General features: G+C 42.0%; 1 pseudogene; it reads left to right on the top strand.

Moving 5' to 3' along the window:
- The first annotated feature begins 15,834 nt into the window (after positions 1 to 15,834).
- Positions 15,835 to 24,940, top strand: LOC142856861 (ubiquitin-conjugating enzyme E2 L3-like; annotated as a pseudogene).
- The last annotated feature ends 1,095 nt before the right edge of the window (positions 24,941 to 26,035 follow it).

A 26,035-nucleotide genomic window follows, 5' to 3' on the forward strand; every position in this document is an offset into this window, starting at 1 on the left:
GTCTAGGGTTCCCCTGTGAGGAAAGACTTCTGGGATGTAAACATATCGATGGGAGTGCAAAAGCATTTTCAGTTACTAATTGCTGCAATCAAGGCAAAGCTCATAACCATTAGCTTTGATATAGTGCAAACAGAAATAATAAGTTGATTAATCATCTGCAGAGGTGTTAGACTACATCCAGCCCTCCAGCACTCAAGAGCTAGCTATGCTGTGGCCTGGCATTAGTTGTCAGTGGCTGGTTTTCTACTTTATTATTCATTTGTTTATAAAGAATTTGTTTTTTTAAAGGATGTTGGAGATTGACAAAAAGCCTAGAAGAAGAAACATCACAGACAAACTGCAGTGACGGAGACAGAAATGCCCTTAACAACATGGCCTCCACAGGCCTTGAACATGCTTACTGCATTTAGAACCAATATCGGAGTGAAAATCACTGAAGGCGTAAGAAAGAAGAAAAGTGAATATTGAGAAGGTTTTACAGTGAGCTCAAGCATGTCTTCGGGTGATATAAAAGTGTAAAATTAAACTTCTAAAGAAGCAAGAGGATGGCCTAACATGGCAGGAGAGAGAATTGTTGACTGGGAGACTAGTGTTGACTAAAGAGATAATTATAAATTCTCTTCTTATCTTGGACCTAAGAATTTAAAAGAGAATACAGCACATAGATGACCCTCAGTCGAAGAATGCATAAAGAAAATGTGGTACATTTACACAATGGAGTACTACTCAGCGATAAAAAAATGTCATCTTGAAATTTGCATGCGAATGGATGGAACTAGAAAATAAAACCATCCTGAGTGAGGTAACCCAGACCCAGAAAGATGAGCAGGGTGTGTCCTCACTCATAAGTAGATTTTAACAATAAAACAAAGAATAATGAACTATACCTACATTGCCAAAAATGCATTATGATTTTTTTGTTTAGTGTGTTGATCACAAGTTATTGTGGATAATGGTCATGAAAAAAGCTACACAAAGGAGATTAGATTTAGGGTCTTGTTTGAAAAGAAAAAAGGGAACTACTGTGGAATAATGCTTTTGTACACTGTAAAGACTTGTCACTCATATTGGTTTAATAAACACTGATTGGCCAGTAACCAGACAGGAAGTATAGGTGGGGCAACGAGACTAAGAGAATTCTGGGAAGAGGAAAAGCAAGATGCAGTTACAAGCCAGATACAGAGGAAGCAAGATGAGAATGCCTAACTGAGAAAAGGCACTAAGTCACATGGCTAAATATAGACAAGAATTATGGGCTAATTTATGTTATAAGAGCTAGTTAATAATATGTTTGAGCTAACAGGCCAAACAGTTTATAATTAATACAAGCCTCTGTAGGTTTCTTTGAGACTGAATGGCTGTGGGACCAGGCAGGACAGAAACTTCCATTTACACACTCTGGTTTCAGAGTCAGGGTGTGTCTCTTTGGCTGGCCCTTTTATCCTACAAAAGAGAAAAATTCCCAAGGCTGCACCCCTAGATGAAGAGCTATAGGTTACTTAGATCTTCAATGACTTAGAGTATTGCATAAAGAGTCAGTCTGCTCCATATATGAGCCCTCTGGTAGGTTATCCAATCCCAAGCAGTTAGCCCTAAGCAATACACATATGAGCAATGCTTAATGAACTCAGTAAGTTTTGAGTGTGTGTGAATGCATGCATGCATGCATGCATGCATGTGTGCAGGTGTGTGTGTATGTGTGTGTATGTGTGTGTATGTGACTATGATAATCAAAGAGTAAGAGGGTATGAGTTTGAGGAGTCAGGAGGACATGGGATACCTTAGAGTGAGAAAATAGAGGGGTGAATGATATAGATACAGTACTCATATATAACTATCAAAAACAAGTAAAAATTTAAAGTTTATACAATATAGGATTGTTTCCATCTTTGGGGGCTGAGGTAACAAAAGAGAATTTAGATAAAAAAACAATTCAGTGTGAAGTCACAGGAACATATCTACACAAGCAGATGCTTAAATAGGTTTAGGAAAATCTAGCATGTAAGAGCGCTGTGTTATAATATATACCAATTTAAACCTGCCATCTCAAAACTGACATAATAATCATTAATAATTATTCTAATAAGGCTTATACATATCAATCATGTTGCTGAATATTTTCAATACGTTACTTCATTATTATAAAATAGCCTTTTATAAGAACTTCCTTTAACAGACATATTTTTTTTTTTTTAGGTAAGGAAACTGAATTGGAGAGGTGTGTTAGCTTGTGGACCATCATACATCCCCTATGTGGCTAGACTGGAAGGCAGCCTATCTGGTTAACTCTGGACCTCACGTTCTGATTTTTTTACACCAGCATTTTCTAAATACTATATGCCTTCCATTCACTTCATTCTGGTTTTTTTTTTAATACTGAATGTGACCCATTAAACTAATTTCCCACTAATTTGATTCACTGAAAAATCCTGCCGTGGGCGATAGGCTTAATTAAAGAGCTGTTCAGCATTTGGGAGATGCTTTTGTGTACCCTTATCTCGTTCTGCTCTTGTATCACCATTTTGAAGTCCATTGAGGGAGACTGAAAAGTAAAGGTGGAACAGCATGGCCAGGGTCTCTCAGCTAGTCCATTACAGAATTAGCACCAAAGCCAGGCTCTGGCTCATACTCAAGGGCTGCTCAGTGTCTAACACTGGCACATGGACACAAGACATGTCCTTTTGCTTCCTGGATTATTATGCAGGCAGCCTGTCTCCTAACCTATAACTGTCCAGTTGCATCATAACCGCCACACCAACCAACTCTGTATAGCTAGTGTCACTTCAACCTTGGCCTCTGCTTAAGACCTGGCAACTATTGCAGGTATCATAAACACCTAAGAACGACACAAATTGCTCAGAGGCACCTATGCATCAGTCAGACAAACATATGAAATATGTACTCACATTCCCTGTGCAGATCACACACACACACACACACACACACACACACACACACACACACACACACACACACGCCTTCATTTTATTGTAATACTTTGCTCTTGGTAAACTTCCATAATTTATTTTCAGTGGAGAAGTTCTGGGATTACTGAGTTGAAACTAATCTGATGTCTCAGAGTGTCTAAGTGTCCTGGAGACGGGGAGACTAAGACTTAGAATAGAGTCTGGGAACAATGCCTCATGTGTGTGAACTGTATTTACCATCACTGCTAGAGGTACGCACACACACACAAAAAAAAAAAACCCACGAGTTTTAAAGAAAACTGACCGTTAAAGAAATTCAACTTACTTTCCACATTTCTTTCTTCCCAAATATCATGCGTTTTCCTAAATCTCTCAAGAGGCCATCAGGCCCCTCTTGCTCATGCACCATGCATATGTGGACTCTGGATTTAGCAGACAGGTGTCCCAAGGACTAGGCTGGACAGCCGCATGATGAGATGCTGGTTGGAACACCTGAGTCTCCAGGGTCCCTGAAGTGCTTTCTGTTTATAGTCTTGTTCCCTCTGTACTGATGCCCAGGCCAAGCTGGGAGTCTGTGCAGTCTCCTCCCTGCTGGGCTTCCTCTCTTTGCTCCTCAGGCTCACTGCAAGCTGCACATCACCACAACCAAGCATGGCACACTTCCACCCTCTCCACAATGCTCTGTCTCTTTTGTGTTCTTCACACCTGACTTCCTTCTGACTGGGAAGTAGAGTGAAGTGGACCAGCCCCTGGTCCCTTTCATTATCTGGGCTAAAGCCTGTGCCCACTTCACGGTGGCCCCCACAGAAAGGAGAGGTGCAAAGATGAATGAGGTCATACCGGGTGTGTGATGAAGCCATGAAAGTCAAGACTTTAATTCACTTGCGCTTTGCCTGGTTGTGATATTCTTCCTTTTAAATCTGCTTTCCCCTAGATCTTAAGCCAAAACCTCATGAGCATACACTTTCGGGTAAAAGTGCTCAAGGAAAGGGAAAGATTTCTCTGAGTCGGCATCACATTTTAGAGGAAAACACTTGATTCTATTCACACATTCCTTCTGAACACCAAGAGGTGTACTGGAAGCAAAGGTTGACTCCCCACATCTTCCACTCCTTCTCCAAACATTTCCCTGTAACAAATCATTTTTGATCTATAATTTGCTATTTTCTCCCAATGCCTCTTTTCCAATTTTTCTCAACCTCAGAAAGAGTCTACCTCTCCCTGTTAATAGACCAGTAATTCTTCTGATGAAGGACACAAAATTAAAACACCTGCCCTGGAGTTCCGATGTCTAGAAGGAGCAGATGAAATAGCAGAAAGGAATGACCATTGCACACCCCACCTGTTCATCTGTCGGATCACTTGGTGAAAGATGGTCCAGCCCACTCTAGGTGGCACTATTCCCTGGGTACATGGCCCTGGGCTCTAAGAAAGCATGTGCATGTATGTGAACGTGCATGTAGAAGCCAGAAGTCAATCTGCATAATCTTCATCAATCACTTTCTACCTTACATTTTTATGGTGATTCTTCAATGAACCTAGAACCCCCTATTCAGCCAAGCTGGCTAGTCAGGGAGCTCTGGGGATCCACTTGCCCATGCTTCCCAGCATAGATGGATGCCACCACAGCTGCCCTTTTATGTGTCTTCTAGAATCAAAACCAGCTTCTCAGGCTTGCTCACTGAACTCTGCAGACCAAGCCATTTCCTCTGCCCTAAAGCTTGAAATTTCACTGAAACTAAAAGTGATTCAGTAAATTCTGGATTCAGCTCTCATATGTTAAAATACGTGATATCTTTCTTATACCAACCAAACTCAATTCCCACAATTATACCCACTCCCGGTGCCATTTATCTTTCCTCTTCTGCATTTTATAATCATTGCGCAACAAGAATCCCCCTGACAAGAGAGTCTTTACCCTGCCATGGGATTTCTCCCATGAGGAACAGAGCTTTTCCTAGCTCTAGTAAACTCCCCACCTCCAGGTGCTGCGACACTCATCTTCCGCGCTGTCTGCATCACTGCAATCAGTCCTAGCCTCTGGATTCTGTGAAGACCTTCTGTCCAATAGCATAGCATTGCTGATTTCAATTAACACTTTCTTTTGATGACATCTACGTACCTTATAATCCAGTCAACCTTCTGTGTTCATTGGCTCGACATTTACACACTCCACCAACAGCAGTTCAAAAATACCAGGCACAGAGTCTGTCTCTGCACTGTAGTTGAATGAAGCAATTTTTTCCTGTCATCATTTCCTAATGATATAGGACAACTGTCTCTTTAGTGTTGACACCATGTTAGGTAGCAGAAGTCACCAAATGACTTCAATTACACAGGAACACATGTAGAGCTTAATGCAAATACTATGATATTGTCCATAAGGGACATTGTCACCTGTACTTTGATATTGTTGGGCAACCTGGAGTCAAGCCTTGTAGGCACAGGAGTGCCTTTAGGAGCATATGGTACATGCCCTTCATTCTCTCCTCTTCCTATTCATCTCCCTCAATTTCAGAACATAAAGCAAAATAAACTTGGCCATATTTCTACTTAATAGAACAACAACTGAATTGTAATCACTTTGTTCTTGGCTGTCATGGTTTGTGAACAAAGTTCGTTTCATTGTGTAAAAAGCATCAAAGCGATGTAAGGGAAGATCCCAATTTAGGGAATAGGAGAACAGAGTTCTGAGGCCAGTCCCTAGGTCATTTGATGACACTAGACATGGATCTGGGAAGTTCATTTGCTGTTGTTCAGTACCGTACTTCCTTGTAACGTGTGAACAGGGATGTCTGCTTAGAGGAGGCTTATGGGGAAACACGAGCTGAAAGACCTGACAAAAGCTCCCTAAACTTCTTTAGAGCACTATTCAAACACAGAGTCAAATTATTGTGGCAGCGTTTAAAAAGAAAAGAAGTGTGAGCCTTGTTCTGTCCAGAGTACAGAAATTTATTGTAAAATGCAGGATTCACGCAAACAAAGGAACGAAGTTATTAATAGTCGAAAGAAATAAAAACATTAGGATTCATGTTGAACAAAAAGAGAAGATAGCTTTTGGCTTCTAATGCTCTGTCACCTGCATTTTCCTGGTTTTCCTAAGCCCTGGTATCAATGAATGCGTGATGCTGTTTCTTTGCCTTCTCCCAGCCTTCTGTGGTTAGACGCTGCACACCAGTCACAAGGCCTCTCCTGAGCACAGGTCCCTGTGTGTATTTTACATCCTCCCCTCCATGTTCTTTCTCTGTAATGCAGCCTGCTCTTTTGTTTTGTTTTGCTTTGCCTTTTATTTCTTTAGAGAGAAGAGAGAGGAGGGAGGGAAGGGGGCTATGTGTGGATGAGCGCACACAATGGGTGGGTGCACACCAGGGCACATATATGAAGTCAAAGGACAGTTTTGTGGAAATCGCTTTCTTCTTCTACATTTACAAGGGTTCTTGAGTTTGAACCCAAATCACTAGACTTACGTAACAAATGCCTTTTCCAACTGAACCAGCTCTCTGGGTCCTTTATGTATGTTTCATTGATTTGATACATACAGTTTTTTTTTTTTTGTGATGATATCTACAGGCTCTCGTTCCCCTCTTCTATCCCCTTCACCCTGTTCTTTAGAGACAGTCAACTTCCATGCTGCCTCCAAAGGCGAGGGATGTGACTTGCACTATTGGAACTCACTCCATGCCAAGTGTCATTTTTCACACTGCAGCTGTGAACATACCAAAGCTTTCTGGGTCCAATCTGTCACTAGCTCCACAGCTGTGTGCTCTGTGCTCTAGTCACAACTGTTCCTACAAGGCACCTGTGCCACCAGATGAGTATTCTTGCCTCCGCCACCAGAACGGCAATGTCTTCTCTAGATGGTCTTAGATCTCTACATAGCCGCAGGGGAAAACTTGACTGATATAATTTCAAGAGTATTTTAGAATTATCCCTGAACAATTCCTGGTCTAATCCTTCATTGTGTAGCTCCTGACGGATCTCAAAACTGAGAGAACCTAGACCCAGAACATCATTACATCTGAGCCTCAGTCTCAGTCTCTCTCTCTCTCTCTCTCTCTCTCTCTCTCTCTCTCTCTCTCTCTCTCTCTCTCTCTCTCTCCCTCCCTCCCTCCCTCCCTCCCTCCTCCCATTTCCCAGTTAACCAAGTGTGGTTAGTTGGTGTTTGGTGACTCTTTCCTCTGAAAACACTAAGATATATAAGCTATCATCACATACCCTTCCGTATCACAGCGCTCTGATTGGCTGTCACGCCAGCCTTATTGCCTTTTACAGTAACTGCTTGCTTTGACTCTGCCAATCAGGCATTCCTGCTGCTGTACCAGGGGGTTTTGTGTCACAACTTGACACAAGCCAGAGTCATCAGAGGAAGGAGCCTCAGCTGAGGAAATGCCTCGTTGAGATCCAGTTGTGAGGCAGTTTCTCATTTAATGATCAATTGGGAGGAGCCCAGCTCATGGTGGGTGGTGCCATCCCTGGGTTGCTGGTCCTGGGTTCTATAAGAAGGTAGGTTGAGCAAGCCATTAGAAGCAAGCCAGTAAGTATCTCACCTCCATGGCCTCTGCATCAGCTCCTGCCTCAGGTATCATGCCCTATTTGAGTTCCTGTCCTGACTTCCTTTAGTGATGAACAGCAATGCTGAAATGTAAGCCTAATAAACTCTTTCCTCCCCAGCTTGCTCTCTGGTCATGGTGTTTCATCACAGCAATAGAAACCCTAACTAAAACAGCTGGCATGTCCCATTTAGGCAGGGAGGCTAGTAAACCCTCTGTAATAGCCAAGCCTCCTGTGTCATCAACTGTTCCTTATAAGGAGACATACATAGAACAATCCTGGCCAGATCATATAGATCAGATTCTGAGGCAAAGGGATGGTGCAGTATCAATTTACTTGAAAACTGGCCAGATAAAATCATCTAGGGATAAATACAACCAGACAGGGAGTAGACACATACAACTGTAAGTACAGGTTACACAGCTGGCTACAGGCACACGCTACAGGTACACCTCAGAGAAGTACAAATGCAGAATGCACAACAGACATAAATACAGCAACAATGGCCTCCACATCACATAGACAAAGGCCTGGGCTCACTGGATCCCAATCACAGAGCTTCAGATCTGCAGGTGAATCAATGGGAACATTTCCTGGGGAAATTTGTCAACTGAGAAACCACAGTGAAGGGACAAGGTATGTTTTGCAGGAATGAGGCAGAGAACTGCTAAGTTTTGTTGAATCACTCTGGGCCCAGTGAGGGCTAGCTATTGTCACAATATTTGAAAAAAGAAAAAAAATCTTCAGATAGGAGGGCATTAAAGGACGTTTGATCTAAGCAGGCTGGCATCGGATGCCACCACTGTCCTATCATGCAGCTGAGGCTGAGAAAACCTATAATGTCCCTGCAACATCATAACCTGTGGGGAAAACAGGCACCAAAAGTACAACACTTTTGAAACAGTTTTTATAAGAACATTTTTTCTGAAAGTCTGAAATTCCCATAGGATTCAGGCAAAGCTGCGTAGAACAGAAGCAAGCTCAGAGAGAGAGAGAGAGAGAGAGAGAGAGAGAGAGAGAGAGAGAGAGAGAGAGAGAGAGAGGACATTGCACACTGTGGAGAAGAGCATACCCTCTCCCTCACTGACGAGGTCATTACTGAACTCCCACTCAGCCTTCTTGCTGGATGCAAGTTTGCACCTCATCATATTTGCCAGCCTCTCAGGGAAATATTCCCACAAACCCTTTCCTGCAGGCGTGGCAGGCCTGGGCAGTGGTCTCCCGAGACCTTCTCCAGTCCTGTTCTTCCCTTCTGTGTTTCCAGAGATAAAAAGTCAAATATCTCTCAGGGGCCATGTGGCCAATGAGAATTTGCTAAGAAAATTTAAGTCAAAGCCTGTTGAGAAAATCTTGAACCCCCACACTTTCCTGTCTCATCTAGCATCATATGACCATTAAAATAAAAGTCATGTGGTTAAAAAAATGTACAAATAGGAAAATTATGTGACATAACCCTGGATGATGTAGCCCAAGGATTCAGGTAACAAACCACAGCTTCTGGTGACAGTTGGAGCAAAGAGCTGCATTCAGGAGATGCCAACGCTACAACTGGACATTCTTCCTTCCTACTGAACCATCAGGGATGCAGACATCACTCACTATGCAGTGGTCCTCACTCCTACAGAGCACTGTCAGCCTAAAAAGGATAAGATTTTATAGGTACCCAGATACTTCATTGACCTGCAGTTAAAGGAGCAGACAAGAGACAGAAGGGATGGAGAAGACATTCAGTATCTGTCCTACTTAGTTTGTCTCCGTTGCTATGCTATAAAACACTGACCAAAAACAACACGGGAAGAAAAGGGCTTCTTTTGCTTACACTTGCATGTCACAGTTCATCATTGAGGGTAGCCAGGGCAGGGTCAGGCAGGAACACAAAAGCAGGAGCCGAAGCACAGAGACCATGCACAGCACAATGAACCTGGCCCTTCCACACCAATCACCCTTTAAGAAAACACTGATGGAACAATTTTCTCAGTTAAGGTTCCCTTCTCTCCATGACTCTAGTTTGTGTCAAACTGACAAAATCTTAGCCGACACAGTGTCTTAATAAAATTTCTAGTCGGGGAAAGGCAAGTCAGACGAAGGCACATGTTCACGACGATAAAGGTAGTGTAAAAAGAGCCAGGGAGTGCTGCAAGAGTACAGCTTGAATAACAAGTTGTCAGCAGACGTTTGAAACAAGCTTGGAAGCAGTGATGTTGCATGGGGACCTGATGGCTGCTTGTGCCATCGTCAAAGGGAATAGCATGTCAGCACATAAATACAAATGAACTCCGTGCACTCGGAGGAAAGAAAACCAGTGAGAAGCCTGTTACTTCACACCAGAGCACCCCCCACCCCGCATCTTCACCACCTATCACTAACCAGGTAAAGCAGGCGCTTAGATATCAAGTCACTTGAAGGCAGAGGTCTGTTTGTGATTTCTTCACACCTCCCTATATGCTGCGCACCATCCAGAATGGTGCTGCCCAGGTGCTGGGGGCTTATTCACCAAGCTGGTCCTCCAACCTCCAGCAATAAGTCCTTTGCACTGAGCTCTGGAGGAAGATGGCATGTGTTAATCTGCTCCAGGGTGTTGGGCAGCCTGCTCATTGTCTTTCAGACTAGGTCATCTGAGTAGCATTCGCTGTGCACTTCTCTATCTCTGTGGGATCCCTGGGTATTGTGGAAGCCCAGCACCTGCCCGGAGGCCACAGAAACAAGAAAAAAAAGACAAAGAAAAATACCCAGCTGTTCAGGAATACAAACTTTAAATCTTCAAACCAAGATGGGCAGATGCCAGAAATAATGCCCTGACAATTACCATCGGATTTGGTCAGGAAATGCTTGGGAGCATGTCTGTTATCTGCACCAGAAATTATTCTAAGAGACATATACAGTCATTGAGCAAAGCACCCAGCATCTCTTAAGGAGATAATAATTACATTACCGTGACAAACAGCAATGAACTTAACATGAAGGGCAGGGTGCAGGCTCAATGACTGTGGTGCTGTGTTCTGGAGGGACCTTCAGGAAACACATGGGGTGCAAGGGTAAGACAGGCCGTTAAGTTGGGAAGGTCAAGTGTCACATTTGATCCAGGTCTCGGGGAGCAAGAAGACAGCCCTGCAAATGGAATGGGGCTGATGTGAGCCAGGTGTTGAGCCAACCAGCAGTGGCCTGCACTGGCTCATTTGGTTTGTTCAAGGGACAGCAATAGGATCATAGGGTTGAAGACAAAAGGAGGAAGAGCTTGGAGAGAACGTTCAGTGAGGAGAAGGGGTGCCACAGGGGGCTGATGTTGGAGGTGATATGTGCTGTGAATATGTCATTTTGCCCTTGGTTAATAAAGAAGCTGCTTTCAGCCAATGGTTTAACAAAGTAAAGCCAGGCTAAAAGAGATGTAGAGAGAGTAGGCAGAGTCACGGAGAAGCCTTGTAGCCTTCTCCTCAAAATCCACTCAGGGTGAAACAGAAGTTTCTAGAAGTCCCTGGCCCACATTACCTGTGTTCTTTCTTATTTTTTAATTAGTTTTAATTTTACTTACCTTTGAGGATCTAACACACACACACACACACACACACACACACACACACACACACACACACATCAGGTCTAAGGCAACTCTAACCTCTAACTCTCCAAACTACAAATGGAAATCCAAATATCAAGAAATGAGCTCAGCCTTGACAATAGAAGGATTCTGGACATTAGATAAAAGGAAACATTCCTCAGGAACTTGTGAGGCTGGTTCCTGTCTATCAAAATGAGTCATTTCCATCACCTCCAGCAAAAGGCACATATGGCTCTCCAATTAATGTATGCCTGTGCTACCTATCAGCAAAATCAAGGTCCATGCTAGTCTGCAGGCTTCCTAGGTCCTTACTCACAGAGACATTCTATACATTCCAATGCCCCCATGCCAGTCTCCTGACCCTTCCCTCCCTGGCTACTACCCTTCTTACAATCCAGCTAGTCACACTATTCTAGGTTCCTGCTATTCTTACTATGCTCTCTCTATTCTCTCTCTTCTGTTATATTTCCTCTCTCACAGAGAGCGCTAGTCATATCCAGTCTGTTGTCTCTGTACAATCTACTTCCTTTTCTCTCTGCTCTAGACTCTTCCAGGTGCCTATAACTGTTCTCTCTCTTCTATCTACAAAAAACCTTCCAATACCATGGAGTAGTCATGCCATCAGCTTGTACAATATATTTTCATCATCTTCATAGTCACCCCCACTGATCTCTCTCTCTCATTATTTTTATTAGAAAGTGAAATATTTGGTTTAATTATATTTTTAATCAAATTCTGATTCTTTGATTTTCCTCCTCCCCATCACCCTCAACTCCTTTGTCCTCTCCACCACACTTCATGACCTCCCTCCTACTTTTAGGTCTCATGTGTCCGTTTCCTCCCCGACTCCAACACCTCCTTTTCCACTCATGGATTTCTATCCAGTTTCAGGCTCCACACCCAAACTTACTCCCCACATCCATTCTCCTTTGTGTGGGCACCTTGTTCAGCTGCAGAAAGCAAATAGATTGTGGCGTTAGCAAGTGCCACTCATGGTCAAAGAGTGAGCTGAATGTCACCAATAGTCCAAAAGTAAGAGGAGTCTCCTCACCAATGACCACAGAGCCAGATGAGTGTCACTGAAAGACGGAATGTATAACTGTCTGTCGTGGGCACAGAGGACAGTGGCAAAGAAGGATGGCGAGTGAAGATTCCTGGAAAGATGCAGGAGCCTAACTGCCACAGAAAGACAGGCACTGGAGAAAGACAATGAAAAATTCACATATATATGTGAATTTATATGTATGTAAGTATATATATAAACATACATATACATATATGTGTGCATGTAAGTATATATGCATGTACATGATGCATATATGTATGAATTTTTACACACATATGAAGATTATGCTATCTTGTCCCATTATTTATAAAGAATCCTGATACATTAAGGTGAAAATATGAGCCTGCTTGAAGACACACTACCCTGCTCTCCTGCATCACCAGCCTGAACAAACACAAATAGAAAATACTCTATTCCTCAACAGGCCTCAGTTTCTTCACGTGCTGTGTAGTGTAGTTGCCCAGAGGACTGTTCTGTATCACTGCATGAAGTCTGCTTCACAGAAAAAGCCTAGCAGGGGCAATTCTTTAAGTGCTTCTTATAAGTCTTCGTTAGCCTCCAATGTCGACTAGTTTTTCAAGGGCATGAACTGTGGCGGTGTCATTACTGCAGAGTCCCAAGAGTCTAGTCTGACCCATGTTTCATCGTAAATATTTGTTTAAAATTGTTGTGCCCCGAGCTGGAAAGTGGTAGTAGCCATTCCAAACCAAAGACTTTTAAGATATCCAGCATATAAGAAGAGGGAGCAAGTCTGCACAGTTTCAACTGACTGGACCCAGGGTGCTAATAAGTGACAATTGGGCTAAAATTTATTCAGACTTGACTATAAGGACTTTAAAGGCACTGGAAGGGAGGATAATGGCTCAATCAAGACCTATCGAAATACCCCCACCACGTACACGTACCTCTGAATTATCCCAGTGTTACCTCCGTATTCTGTCCCCTGTGACTAACACCATTAAGATTCAATCCCAACAGTGTCATATCCCCTGCATCTGAGTCACTTGGTCTATTTCCCTCTCTGTAATGGGGAGACTAGAAGTTGAGGTAGGCAGACACTACAATGTAATGTTCTTGTTAAGTGACATCATGGAATGTTTCCAGGAAGGGCAAGATTTTTTCCTTCTGGCAAATTCAAGGGTCTGCTTCCCTCAATAGGAAGGGTTCAGGGGAATGAGGTGTGCGCAGTTCCCAGGCTCACCCTTCATGCGGCATGAGATCAGTTTCAGGAGCTTGCTGCAGGACATGACTTTGATATATGGACCTCTGAATTCTGCATGCCGGGGCTTTCCCCAGGTATCTTATGCTTTCCGTCAGACACTGAGTCTGATGTTTGGTACAGCGCATCCTGGGGCTTAAGGATACAATCTTCTTCAAAGGCAATGTTAGGGCTCTCTGAGCTTTTTTACTATTTTATGTCCAAAATTCTTTAAATCCATCAGATAAAAAAAAACCACTCTCCACATCGTGTGATCATTGCTGCTTGATGAATTCACAATGCAGTACAAGGATTCATTCTTTCCAACACTGCTCACCTCGGTCTTATATAATCTGATGACATCGCCGCTGCATGGTGTGGTTAAGGGGAAGGGTTTTATTGTAAATATGAGAGAGAGACTAGCTGGAGACTATACAAATCTCGAAGAATCCAAAACAGAGAGAAAAAGTAGACTGAACATGACCCAGCAGACTGGATGTGGCCAAGACTATCTGTCAGAGAGGGGAGAATAGCGGGGGATAAAGAATAATATAATATAATTACATTAATATAATAAGAGAAGCAGGAGCAGAGTGTAGAGCGAGCACAGAGCATCAGGGTTATAAGAATAATGGTGAGGGAAGCCCATGAACTTGAGGAAGATTAGGGTAGCAGAGGAGGTGAGAAGGACCAGGATACTAGCATGGCTTTGAAATGTGTAACAGGTCCTTGTGATACTGAGGGAGCCTGGTAGCCAGCATGAGTCTTGATACAGTGATAGATGCCACAGGTAGCCATTCGCCCCTTCTACCAGAGGATGGAGAAATAACTCCTTTCAGTATATGTGGACAAGTTTCACAAGTTCCTGAAGAATGCTGACTATTATCTAACCTCCAGAACACCTCCTAGAGTCCAGGTTGAATACATTTCTGGATATTTGAACTGCCCTTTGGAGTTTTGGGGGTTCGGAGTTCCCTTTGGACCTGAAAAGTATACAAAAGAGAAATCCAGGAAATGGTTCTTCACTGCCCAGCCCCTGACTGTAAGTATTGCTTTTAGACAATGAACAATACAATCCCTAGCCCTCCCTTCAGCAGCCTCCGTTCTAGAGCAGTTCCGGTTCCTTGTAAGAAAAACAGGAGACAAAGCTTAAAAGCCAGCACGTGTTAGGACTCTAAAAAGATCAAAGTGAAAAGTGTGGGGGCGAAGGAAACACTATGATCCATGACAAACTACCCAGAATGTTCCACAAAGCACTGCTAGTCCTGAGGCCATATGAAATATTTTCAGATAAATTCCGTAGACAGCCCTTGCTTAGGCGGGCCCACAAGAATGAGGGGAGCATAGTTACTAGTTTCCTCCCCTGTTCTTGTGACTGATCAAACTTTCCCAAAGGAAGTCTGTCCTTCCCACGTTCCCTGTGTCTCCTAAGTCACTTAGCAGGGCACAAAACAGAGCTCTCGCTGTATCGCATCCGCTGTCACGTACTTGAAGTGGGATAAGACAGAGAAATGACCCTCCAGCTTGTAGTTGTGGCCACGAGAGCCCAGTGCATTCATCTGGCCAGTGGATGCAGGGTGAAGCAGGTGACTAATGGACCGTAGGAGGCAAGGGGCAATCACGGTCTGAGCTGATGTTCATTGTCCTTCCCCAATCGTAGAACGGGAGAGGGTTTTAAGGAAAAAGCTATTAGTACCTGGCTCCCTTGCCTGTTGCCATACGGTGTGATCACGATTCTCTCTGTCTCTGAGGATCCTCAGGAAGGGTTACCATGAAACCACTACACTGCAGAAGGAGGCTATTTTCACACTAGAGCAATGAGAAGATACTCACAATGAGAACCTTCCTGACACCAGAGGCTGGTACTCCAGAGACCAGCATGCAAGGACTGAAAACACATGGTGGTGTTTTAACTCTCTGCCCTGCTGCAGGACTCTTCAGAGTCGAGGGATACTGGAAGAAGATGCGATCTGCAATGGCCCAACCTTAAAAGGGACGTGACATCACCTAAACACACATCCCAGGCGGTGCCACAACATTCGTTTGCTTGTGTCATAGAACGGAGATTCCATGGCCCAGTGGCGACCTCAGAAACTGCTCTCACCTGAGCCCAATTATCATAAGGATGTCTTGAGAGAAATGATTTCTGTGATATTCAAACCTTCCATTTCTGTCTGAGGCTCTAGTTCTGATCCTCTGAGAATGTTGGCAATCACATTTAAGTAAAGATTAAAGAAAAATGAAAAATAATTTGAGCCAATTATCTCTCTGGGCCCCATCATACCTCTCAGATCTCATTAAGCTCCTTATCATGCTGGCTAGTGATGGAACTCTTCCCACTGCCCGCTGCACTGCTGGATTTGAATTAACTGGTCTTGTTCAAAGAATGGATCGTTACGTTATCAGTTTCATTAGTATAAATTACATAGTGTCGTAATTTATACTCTGGAAGCTGCAGCAGGTATTATGAGAACAAATTTGATCAAAGCCAATGCTAATGCAAAGAAAATATAGTATACTCATGACTCCTTCCTCCATGGCAGTGGCTAAGAGAATCAATGTCTTTAATGAACTTCATGAATATGCTGACTTCATTTCTGAGAGAGGTCAGTACAAAAGGCTGTGAGAGTTGCTATATAGGTTCGTGTGCTTTGAGATGGGAAGTTCATCCTTGTTCAAGATCACTAGCTAGACATGGATGGCTCTCATTTACTTTAGCCCCAGACACTACCTTCTAAAGGATGTGAAGGCACTTTCCTTGTCCAATTTTTTTCTCTGAATATTTGGCCCAGATACTGAAATGCCTGAAAGGTTCAAGTGCATCCCCCATTCTTTAATTACTTTTCCTCATTTTATGGCCCACTTTTAAACAGGCTGAATTGGGTGGCCAAAGTTTAACTACCCTGCTTATAAGGCTTTACCCTTGGTGGCTCTTGTATAATTGCTGACAGATTTGTAGTGATCTTTTTCTAAATTTGGGGGGAAAGGTTCAAAATTTTAGTTAACCTTCATAATCTTACATTTAATATATATTTTTCATGGATGGATGGAGATGACTTTGGGTGTATTTTCCCATGTGAAGACCGGTGTGGATAACTTCCTCTTTTAGGTTTTAGGCAGAAATAGCGGGGTGATGAACTCATCCAAGGTGAGTTCACTGTGAATGGAGGAGGAGGGTCATGAGGCCCCACCTCTCTCTGAGGTACCATTAGCAATCAATGATTGCTGGAAGAAGAGCTATCAATTTTCTCCAGTGATGTAGCCACTGTTACGTTGCCCACTCTCTAGTAAATAATAGCACCCACAATTGCTCATGAAAACGATGCTAGCAAAACTCAGTGGGCTGCAAAAATATGCATGGAAGTAGGAGAGGGACTCATCAGGAAGAAGAAAGGCTTTAGGAGATGATGGCAGAGTGGTGGCACTGGCGGTGTCCTCTCCCCTCTATACTCAGGTGTCAGGATTCCTGCTGTCCTGAAGAGTTGCTTCTAGTGTCACGGACACAATAGTATAATGAACGATAAGAAAGCATATCAAAAGACAGAGTATTAAAAAAAAGACAGTGAAGAATAAAGAGGCACACCTCAATTGTTGGACACACCTTCATTAAATACTCTTCTGTACGTGTGTACCTGCATACACACTAGTGACGTTAAAAAAAAATCTGAGAATCAGACTACATGTGAAAAAATAACCCAGTTTCATGATCCCCAAAGTGTCCTCTTTATGGAAAGGCGTTATTTAAAAGGAAAATAATTTTAAGGTGATAATATGTCAGCAGTAGGCTTAAGAATGCTGAAGAAGTTTTATTTTTATGAAGTAACAATAAGAAAAGGAGCTTTGACATATAAATGAGCCATCTTATAATAATAAACGGAGCACTGATCACCTCGTCACCACAAATGTGTATGCCCTTAAGAGACCTTTGGGGTGAGTATTTGAGATTCCTGACTGGAAAGCTCTGCTTTCAAGCCCCTAGTCCTCAGGGGCACATATCATGCCCCACCCCCATCTACCTCAGCCCCAGTGACCAGAGAGCAAAATCCTCCTTGCCACCCCCAACCATCCTCTACCACATCAGCGACAACCAGAGCACACATTCCACCTGCACCTGGAGGAAGAGTGACCACCAGAGTCACAGAGCCCACCCGTACTGATTGGAGGAAGAGCAAACCTTGGAACTACAGGTCCCATAGAGCCTACCTGTACCAGTTGGATGAAGAGAGAACCCAGAAAGCCAAGGTTCCACCTAAAATGGTTGGAGGAATAAATGGGTAGATGGCAGTGTAAGAATACTTTCAAAGCCGGGCAGTGGTGGCGCACGCCTTTAATCCCAGCACTCAGGAGGCAGAGGCAGGCGGATCCCTGTGAGTTCGAGACCAGCCTGGTTTATAAGAGCTAGTTCCAGGACAGGCTCCAAAACTACAGAGAAACCCTGTCTCGAAAAAACCAAAAAAAAAAAAAAGAATACTTTGAAAAACATAAAGAGCAGTATGACAACATCAGAAACTAGTGGTTCCACAACAGCAAGACCTGAACATCCCAACACAGATGAAGCAGGAGAAAATGACCTTTATAATAACTATGAAGATGATAGAGGTCATTAAAGAGAAAATGAAAAGTTTCCTTAAAGATATGGAGGAAAAGACAAAAAATGGAAGAAATCAATAAATCCCTTAAAGAAAACCAAGAAAAAATCAAACAAGTGAAGGGAAGAGTTCAATATTTAAAAATTGAAATAGAAGCAATAAAGAAAAAAACACAATCTCAGGGAATTCTGGAAATGGAAAATCTAGGTAAACAAACAGGACTACATATGTAAGCATGACCAACAGAATGCAAGAGATGGAAGACAGAATCACAAGCATTGAATATATAACAGAGGAAATAGATTCATCAGTCAAAGAACATGTTAAATCCAACAAATTGTTAACAAAAAAATCAAGAAAATCTGTGATGCCATGAAAAGACCAAAACAAAAAATAATACGGATAGAAAAGGCAGACCTATCAGAATTACACCCAACTTCTCAATAGAAACCATGAAAGCCAGAGAGTCCTGGACAGACATTCTACAGACACTAGGAAATTAAGGATGAGAACTCAGATTACTATGCAGAGAAAAGCTCTCAGTTACCATAGATGGAGAAAACAAGATGTTCCATGACAAAATCAGCTTTAAACGATATCTGTCCACAAATCCAAACCCTACAGAAAGTACTAGAGGAAAATCTCTAACCCAAGAAAGATAGCAACACCCATGAAAAACACAGGAAACAGCTAACCTCACACAAGCAAATCCAAATGGAATGGACACACACAAACACTTCCACCATCAACAACAATAAAACCAAATATAAAAGGAAGTAACAATCACTGATCATTAATATCTCTTAAAAAATATCAATGGACTCAATTCACCTATAAAAAGATACAGGCTAACAGAATGGATTAAAAAAAGAACCTATCTTTTTGCTGCACACAAGATATAAAACTCAACCTCAAAGACAGACATTAACTCAGAGTAAAGGGATGGAAAAAGATATTCCACTCAAATGGACTTAAGAAACAGGCAGGTATAGCTAGGCTAATAGCTAACAAAATAAATTTCAGACTGAAATTAATCAAAAGAGAGGGAGAGGAAAATTTCATATTCATCACAGGGAAAATCTATCAAAATGAAGTCTCAATTCTGAACATCTATGCACCAAATACAAGGGTACCCACTTTTGTAAAAGAAATATTACTAAAGCTTAAAACTGTTGAAATAGGAGTGGCGAACTGCGTCCCCAGCACCCAGCCGCCCGCATGGCTAGCTTTACCCGAAATAATTACACGGAAACTGTATTCTTTTAAACATTGTCTGACCCATTAGTTTCAGTTTCTTATTGGCTAGCTCTTACATATCGATCTAACCCATTTCTATTAATCTGTGTAGCCCACAAGCTGGCTTACCAGGAATGATCTTAACCTGCGTCTGCCTGGAGTGGGAGAATCATGGCGACTCCTTGACTCGGCTTTTTTCTCCCAGCATTCTGTTCTGTTTACTCCATCCACCTATGTTTTAACCTATAAGGGCCAAGCAGTTTCTTTATTGCTTAACCAATGAAATCAACAGATAGAAAGATGACCCTCCTCCATCATAAAACACATGTCAAGCCCCAAATACTAATAGTGGGAGAGTTTAACACCCCATTGGACAGATTTGCCAAACAGAAATTTAACAGAAAAATAATGGAAATAACAGATTTTGTAACTCAAATGGACTTGGCATAGAACATTCTACCCAAATACAAAAGAATACACCTTCTTTTCAGCACCTCATGGAACCTTCTCTAAAATTAACCACAAATTTAGTAACAAAAAACCTCAATACAAATATAAAAGTTGGAATAACCCTTGGTATCTTACTGGATCACTGTGGCTTAAAGTTAGAATTCAACATCACAAACTGCAGAAAGCCTACAAACCCAGGAAATTGAACAATGATCAACTGAATCATCACTGGGTCAAGGAAGAAATAAAGAAAGAAATTAAAAACTTCCAAAATTTCAACAAAAATGAAAGTACCCAAGTTTATGGGACTCTATGAAAGCAGTACTAAGAGGAAAGTTCATAGCACTAAAACCTACAGAAAGAACATGGAGAAATCTGACACTGGTGATTTAACAGCACACCTGAAAGATCTAGAACAAAAAAAAACTAGACTCACACAGGAGAAGGAGATGCCAGGAAATATTCAAATTGAGGACTGAAATTAATAAAATAGAAACAAAGAGAACAATAAAAAGAATTAACGAAACAAAGAGTTGGTTCTTCGCGAAAATCAACAAGATAGACAAACCTTTATCCAAATTAACCAAAAGGCATAGAGAATATGTAAATTAGCAAATGAGAAATTGAAAGGGAGACAGAGAGTAGACACTGAAGAAACCCAGAGAATCATTAGGCCATACTTTTGGAAATGTAAAAGAAATAGACAATTTTCTGGATAGGTACCACATACCAAAATTAAACCAAAATGAGATAAACAATTAAAAAGACCTATAACCCCTCAAGAAAATATAAACAGTCATCAAAAGTCTCCCAACCAAAAATATCCCAGGGCCAGATAGTTTCAGCACAGAATTCTACCAGAATTTCAAAAAAGAGCTAACACCAATATTCCTCAAATTGTTTCACACAATAGAAATAGTAGAAGGAACATTGCCAAACTCTTTTTACAAGGTTATGGTTGCCCTGATATGCAAACCACTCAAAGATGCAACTAAAAGAGAGAATTACAGACCAATCTCCCTCATGAACATTGATGAAAAAAATATTAAAATACTGGCAAACTGAATCCAAAAACACATCAAAAAATTATACACCATGATCAAGTAGGCTTTATCCCAGGAATGGTTCAACATATGAAAATCAGTCAATACAATCCACCATATAAATAAAGTGGGGCAAAAAGCCCCATGATCATCTATCTCATTGGATGCTGAGAAAGCTTTTGGCAAAATCCAACACCCCTTCATCATAAAGGTCTTAGAGAGATCAGGAGTACAAGGAGCATACCTAAACATAATAAAGGCGATAAACAGCAAGTGAACAGTCAACATCAAACTAACTGGAGAGAAACTCAATGTGATTTCTCTAAAATCAGGAACAAGACAAGGCTGTCTACTCTCTCCATATCTATTCAACATAGGATTCAAGTTCTAGCTGTACCAATAAGACAACAAAAGGAGATCAAGGTGATACAAACTGGAAGAGAAGTCAAACTTCCACTATTTGCAGATGATATGATATTATATATAAGTAACCCCAAATGTTCTACTAGGGAACTCCTACAGCTGATGAACACCTAATGTGGAAGGATACAAGATTAACTAAAAAAATTCAGCAGCCCTCCTATATACAAATGATAAGGGGGCTAAGAAAGAAATCAGAGAAATCTAAACTTTTACAATAGCCCAAAATAAAGGAATATCTGGGGTAATTCTAACCAAATAAGTGAAAGACTTGTATGACAAGAACTTTAAGTCTTTGAAGTAAGAAACTGAAGAAGATATCAGAAAACTGAGAGATCTCCCATGCTTTGGGATTGGTAACAATAGGGGAAAGGATGCTTGAACTGGCCTTCCCCTGTAATCAGATTCATGACTACCCTAATTGTCATCATAGAGTTTTCATCCAGTAACTGATGGAAGCAGATGAAGGAATCCACAGCTAAGGACTGGCTCAAGCTCCAGGAGATTATATGAGCAAGAGGGTTTCAAGATCATGATGGGGGTATCCACAAAGACAGATAACCCAAGCCTGTGGGAGCTCACAGACTCTGGACCTACAGCTAGGGAGCTGGCATGGGACCAGCCTAGGCCCTCTGCATCTGGGTGACAGTTATGCAGCTTGGTCTTTTGTGGGGTCCCTAGCAGTGGGACCAGGACCTGTCCATAATGCATGAGCTGGCTCTTTGGAACTTATTCCCTAAAATGAGATGCCTTGCCCAGCCTAGATGCAAGGGGGTAGAGCTGGTCCTGCCTTAACAGGACATGCTTTATTGACTCCCATGGGAGGTCTTATTCCTTCTGAATGGAGATGGAGGAAGAATGGATTCAAATGGGGTAAAATGGAGGTATAGGGGGAAATGGGAGGAGAGGAGGGAGGGGAAACTATGGTTGGCATGCAAAATGAATGAATAAATAAATAAATAATCCCCCCCAAAGACCAATCATGCATATAGGCCAAGAGATAGCTCAGTTGTTGGGAGCTCTCTTGTTGGATGCTCTTGTAGATGACATGGGTTCAATACACAAACCGACATAGAGGCTTTCTAACACCTATAACTCCAGAGAAACTGACACCTTCTTCTCACTTTTGTTGGCACCAAGCACATACTTGGTGCACCTACAAACATACAAGCAAAGCACTCATACAAACAGATTATAAATAGATAAATCCGTAAAAGATCAGTCTGTGACTTAAAGACTGAGCCAAACCAAATGGACAGGATCTTACTGTAGGTATTTGTCTTCCATAGCACACTAAGAAAGTATACAAAAAACAAAAACAGAGTTTGAAAATGATAGGGGCCTACAAGGAAGAAAAACAAACCAGGATTGGCCTTCATTCACACCATTGTGCATTTGGGAGGCATTTTCATGTTTCAAGGCAGAGGGTAACAGAGTTACATAATCTCCAGGAGTTTGGAAGATATATGTTAACATTTGGGATAGAAATATGGCTAACATTTCTAGTCCAAAATGAGTGGGAAGTTGACAGAGACAACTTTGGATTTGTATAGATAAGCCTCTTGTGTCTTATCCCTCACATATACATGAAAGAAAAACATCCAACAGTGAGCAAGAATAGTAAGAAGGATGAAGCTGAACAATTCCCAGGACTCACATGTGACTTGAGCTACTAGGGAAGAGCTTTGTCACACTCAGTGGAACCATCAGAACACCCTGACTAAAGTTCTTCAGACTCGTTGCACAGGAAAATTCCCCCTAGACTGAGGCTTCTCTGGACCCACAAGCTGACAGGCACATCTTGAGAGGACGCTAAGTCAATTACGCCCAAGTCAGAGTCAACTCTGACAGCATATTAATAAAACACAGCCAATGAACAAACAGCATAAAATTTTCTTTCTGCCATCCAACCAAAATTTATGAGGCATGCAACGATGTGGGCCAATATAACTCACTGGCAGTTGTAAGTCAATGTATAGAAAGAGACCTATAAATGACAGGGAGAAGAGAGCCCAAAGAACACACAAAACACTAATTACACAAGCCCCATATGCTCAAGAACATTGAAATGAATATGAATATCCTGCGAAGACAAGTTTTAAAACAGAACGGAACCTGTGGATAAGTTCAGCATCAGAAGAAAAGCATGCTGGCTGTCAGGAAAAGAAAACAAGGCTGCAAGCAAAGGCCAGCAAACTGGAAGACATGGCTCCCAAGCTGATTTCAAAATAAAGCGCAGAGATATACAAAGATAAAGGTAACAAATAAGTATTCACAGTACACCATCTAACGTATAGACAAAGGACTAAGAGATATAAATTCCACAAACAAAGCCAAAATATTTCCAAGATTGGAGAAAAATATTTTAAATTCCATGAGGCTAGGGAGGTAGCTCAGCTGATTCAGCTGATAGAGTACTGGCCTAGAAAATTCAAAGTTCTGGGTTCATTCCCCAGAAATAGATATATCTGAGTGTAATAGTGCACACCTTGATTCCTAGGCACTAGGCAGGTGGGAACAGTAGGTTCAGACATTCAAGGTCATCCTTGATCACCTACTGAGTTTGAGGCCAGCCCAAAATGCATGGCACTCTCAGTAACAACAATAAGAGAAAGCTCACCAAATCCCAAACATAATAAACACAAAAGCCTTCTGCAGCAGCCACAATCGCACTGGTTAACTCTAATCATGAAAAGAGAAATCTTCCCAGCATCCAAGGTTGAAGGGGTGGTGGGCACTCATCATAGAGAAAGCACTTCTCAGGCATCATGAGCCGGTAGAGTGCAAGAGAAAGGCACAACGGCATACAAGAAAAAGATGAACATGTTGGTATACATGAGAAATCATGACAGGGGGACGAGAAGAAAAATAAATAAATAAATTAGATGTAATGAAGAAGTGACACATTGCAAAGGTATTGCTGTTGTATCCAAATGGACTATGTAGAGGCAAAGAAGAGATGGTTGAAATGAAAACAAAAAGTTTGAAATGAAATATACGGTAAGTCAGATTAATTACATCTCAGATTATAAGATAAACTATTAATAAACTTTTAAACATAGTAACAGACAATAAGCAAGAAAAGAGAGTAAAAGGAGCAAAGCATTGGTGAGGTGTACAATAATTTTAATAGCTTTCAAGGTACTTAGGGGTGTTCAGTAAAAAAGAGAAGAAAGGGGACAGCAGAAAAAAATACATGAACATCTAGTGGCTAAGAATGAGCAAGACACAATATACGAAATTTTTTAAAAAAATAAACGAAGCCCAGTGTGGTGCCATACACCTCTAGTCCCAGCACTTAGAGGGCAGAGGAAGTCATATCTCTGAGTTCAAGGTTAGCCTGGTCTACAGAGTGAGTTCCAGGACAGCTTGAGCAACATGGAGAGACTCGGTCTTAAAAAGAAAAGAAAAAAGGATTCTTTGAGCTTCAGATCCAAGATGAGATGGCGGGAGGAGCTTGAAGAGATCTGCAAATGAGAAATGTAAAACTTCCAGGTTGATGAAGCTGATTTATTGACTTGGCAAAGGCTTACTTACTGTTTCTGACAACGCTGTACATGATAAGGAGGACTTCAGAATTGAAATCAACCTTCCAGCTGAGTGGCCATTCAAATCACCCAAAATCACATTTAAAACAAAGATCTGCTACCCTAATGTTGATGTGAAGGGGAAGATCTGCTTGCCAGTAATTACTGCTAAACCTGGAAGCCAACTGCCAAGACAGGCCAAGCTGTCCAGTTCTTCATACTGGGGAAATACCAGTATGTTCTGGGGAATGACCCCAGACTGAGCATCCACTGAGCTGACCTAACTGAAGAATACTCCAAGAATGATAAAAAAAAAAATCTGTAAGAATGCTGAAGAATTTACAAGGGAATATCAGGGAAAGAGACCTCTGGACTAAAATCTGCCGTGAGTGATTCCAGCAAGTTTGAGCAGAGACCACATGCCACTCTCCGGCATCTGACAATTGCTAACTTTCTACAGTTTTCTTAATCAAAAGTGGTTTAGGTATCCTATAAAGAAGGATTTTAAAAAATTCAGATGTTCCAAATAAATTAATCAATAAATAAACCGACACATGATATCCTATTAAACTCAGAAATTTGTTCATTATAACACAGCTAATAATGGGAGGAATTTCCCCCTTTCTGTCTGGAAAGGACAGCCTATCCTTTAAGAATTTGAACGTGTGTATTGAGCATTTCCCGTTAGCTGAGAACACTGGCTTGCTCTGAAAGTCAACAATGAATAAGAATAGTCTCTGTCCTGAAGGAACTTACAGTCCCAGTCTGATGGTCAAAGACAAGGGCCCAAGGCATTCCTGTCACAGGAGTGCAAGAGCAATGAAGGAAGATCGAGGCCCTGTGTACCAGCGCCACCTGACAGGACAGGTCAGATTCACACGCCAAGACCATCAAGAGCTGACTTGGACTTACTCCAGTGTCCTCCGGCAGACAGAGCATAACGGAAAAGCATCTAGGCAGAGAAGCGTGCCAGATATAAGGGTTGAGCTGCTTTGTGTGAACTGACAGAACCCATCAACAAAGGCAGGGCGACGGGAGATGGCGTGTTAGTGTGGCAGAGTGTCTATTCCCACAGACTGCACTTCTCTGGCTCCAAGCCCCATCTTATCACAGCCCTGTGGTTTAAGTAGCACTGTGCATCCTCACAACACCCCTCCAGGGCTTCCAGGGCTGCCCTGAGGGGTATGAGCAGTTCCAAAAAACTCTTGTGTTTGAACACTTGGTCCCTAGCTGTTGGCTTGTTTGGGAAGCTGTGGATCCTTTTAGACAGGAGGCATAGCATGGCTTTTGGGGTTATGGCTCTCGGCTTCTTGGTCAAGGCCATGTGAGAACTGCTTGTCATTGCAAAGCTGATCCCTAACATGATGCATTGTGTTCTCTGAAACCATTTATCCTCCCTTATGAGGGGTTTTCATTCGTAGCAATAAGAAACTTATAGACAAAGAACCGGAAGCCGCATGCTGAACTATCAG

Source organism: Microtus pennsylvanicus, chromosome 9, assembly GCF_037038515.1.
Source record: "Microtus pennsylvanicus isolate mMicPen1 chromosome 9, mMicPen1.hap1, whole genome shotgun sequence".
NCBI lineage: Eukaryota > Metazoa > Chordata > Mammalia > Rodentia > Cricetidae > Microtus > Microtus pennsylvanicus.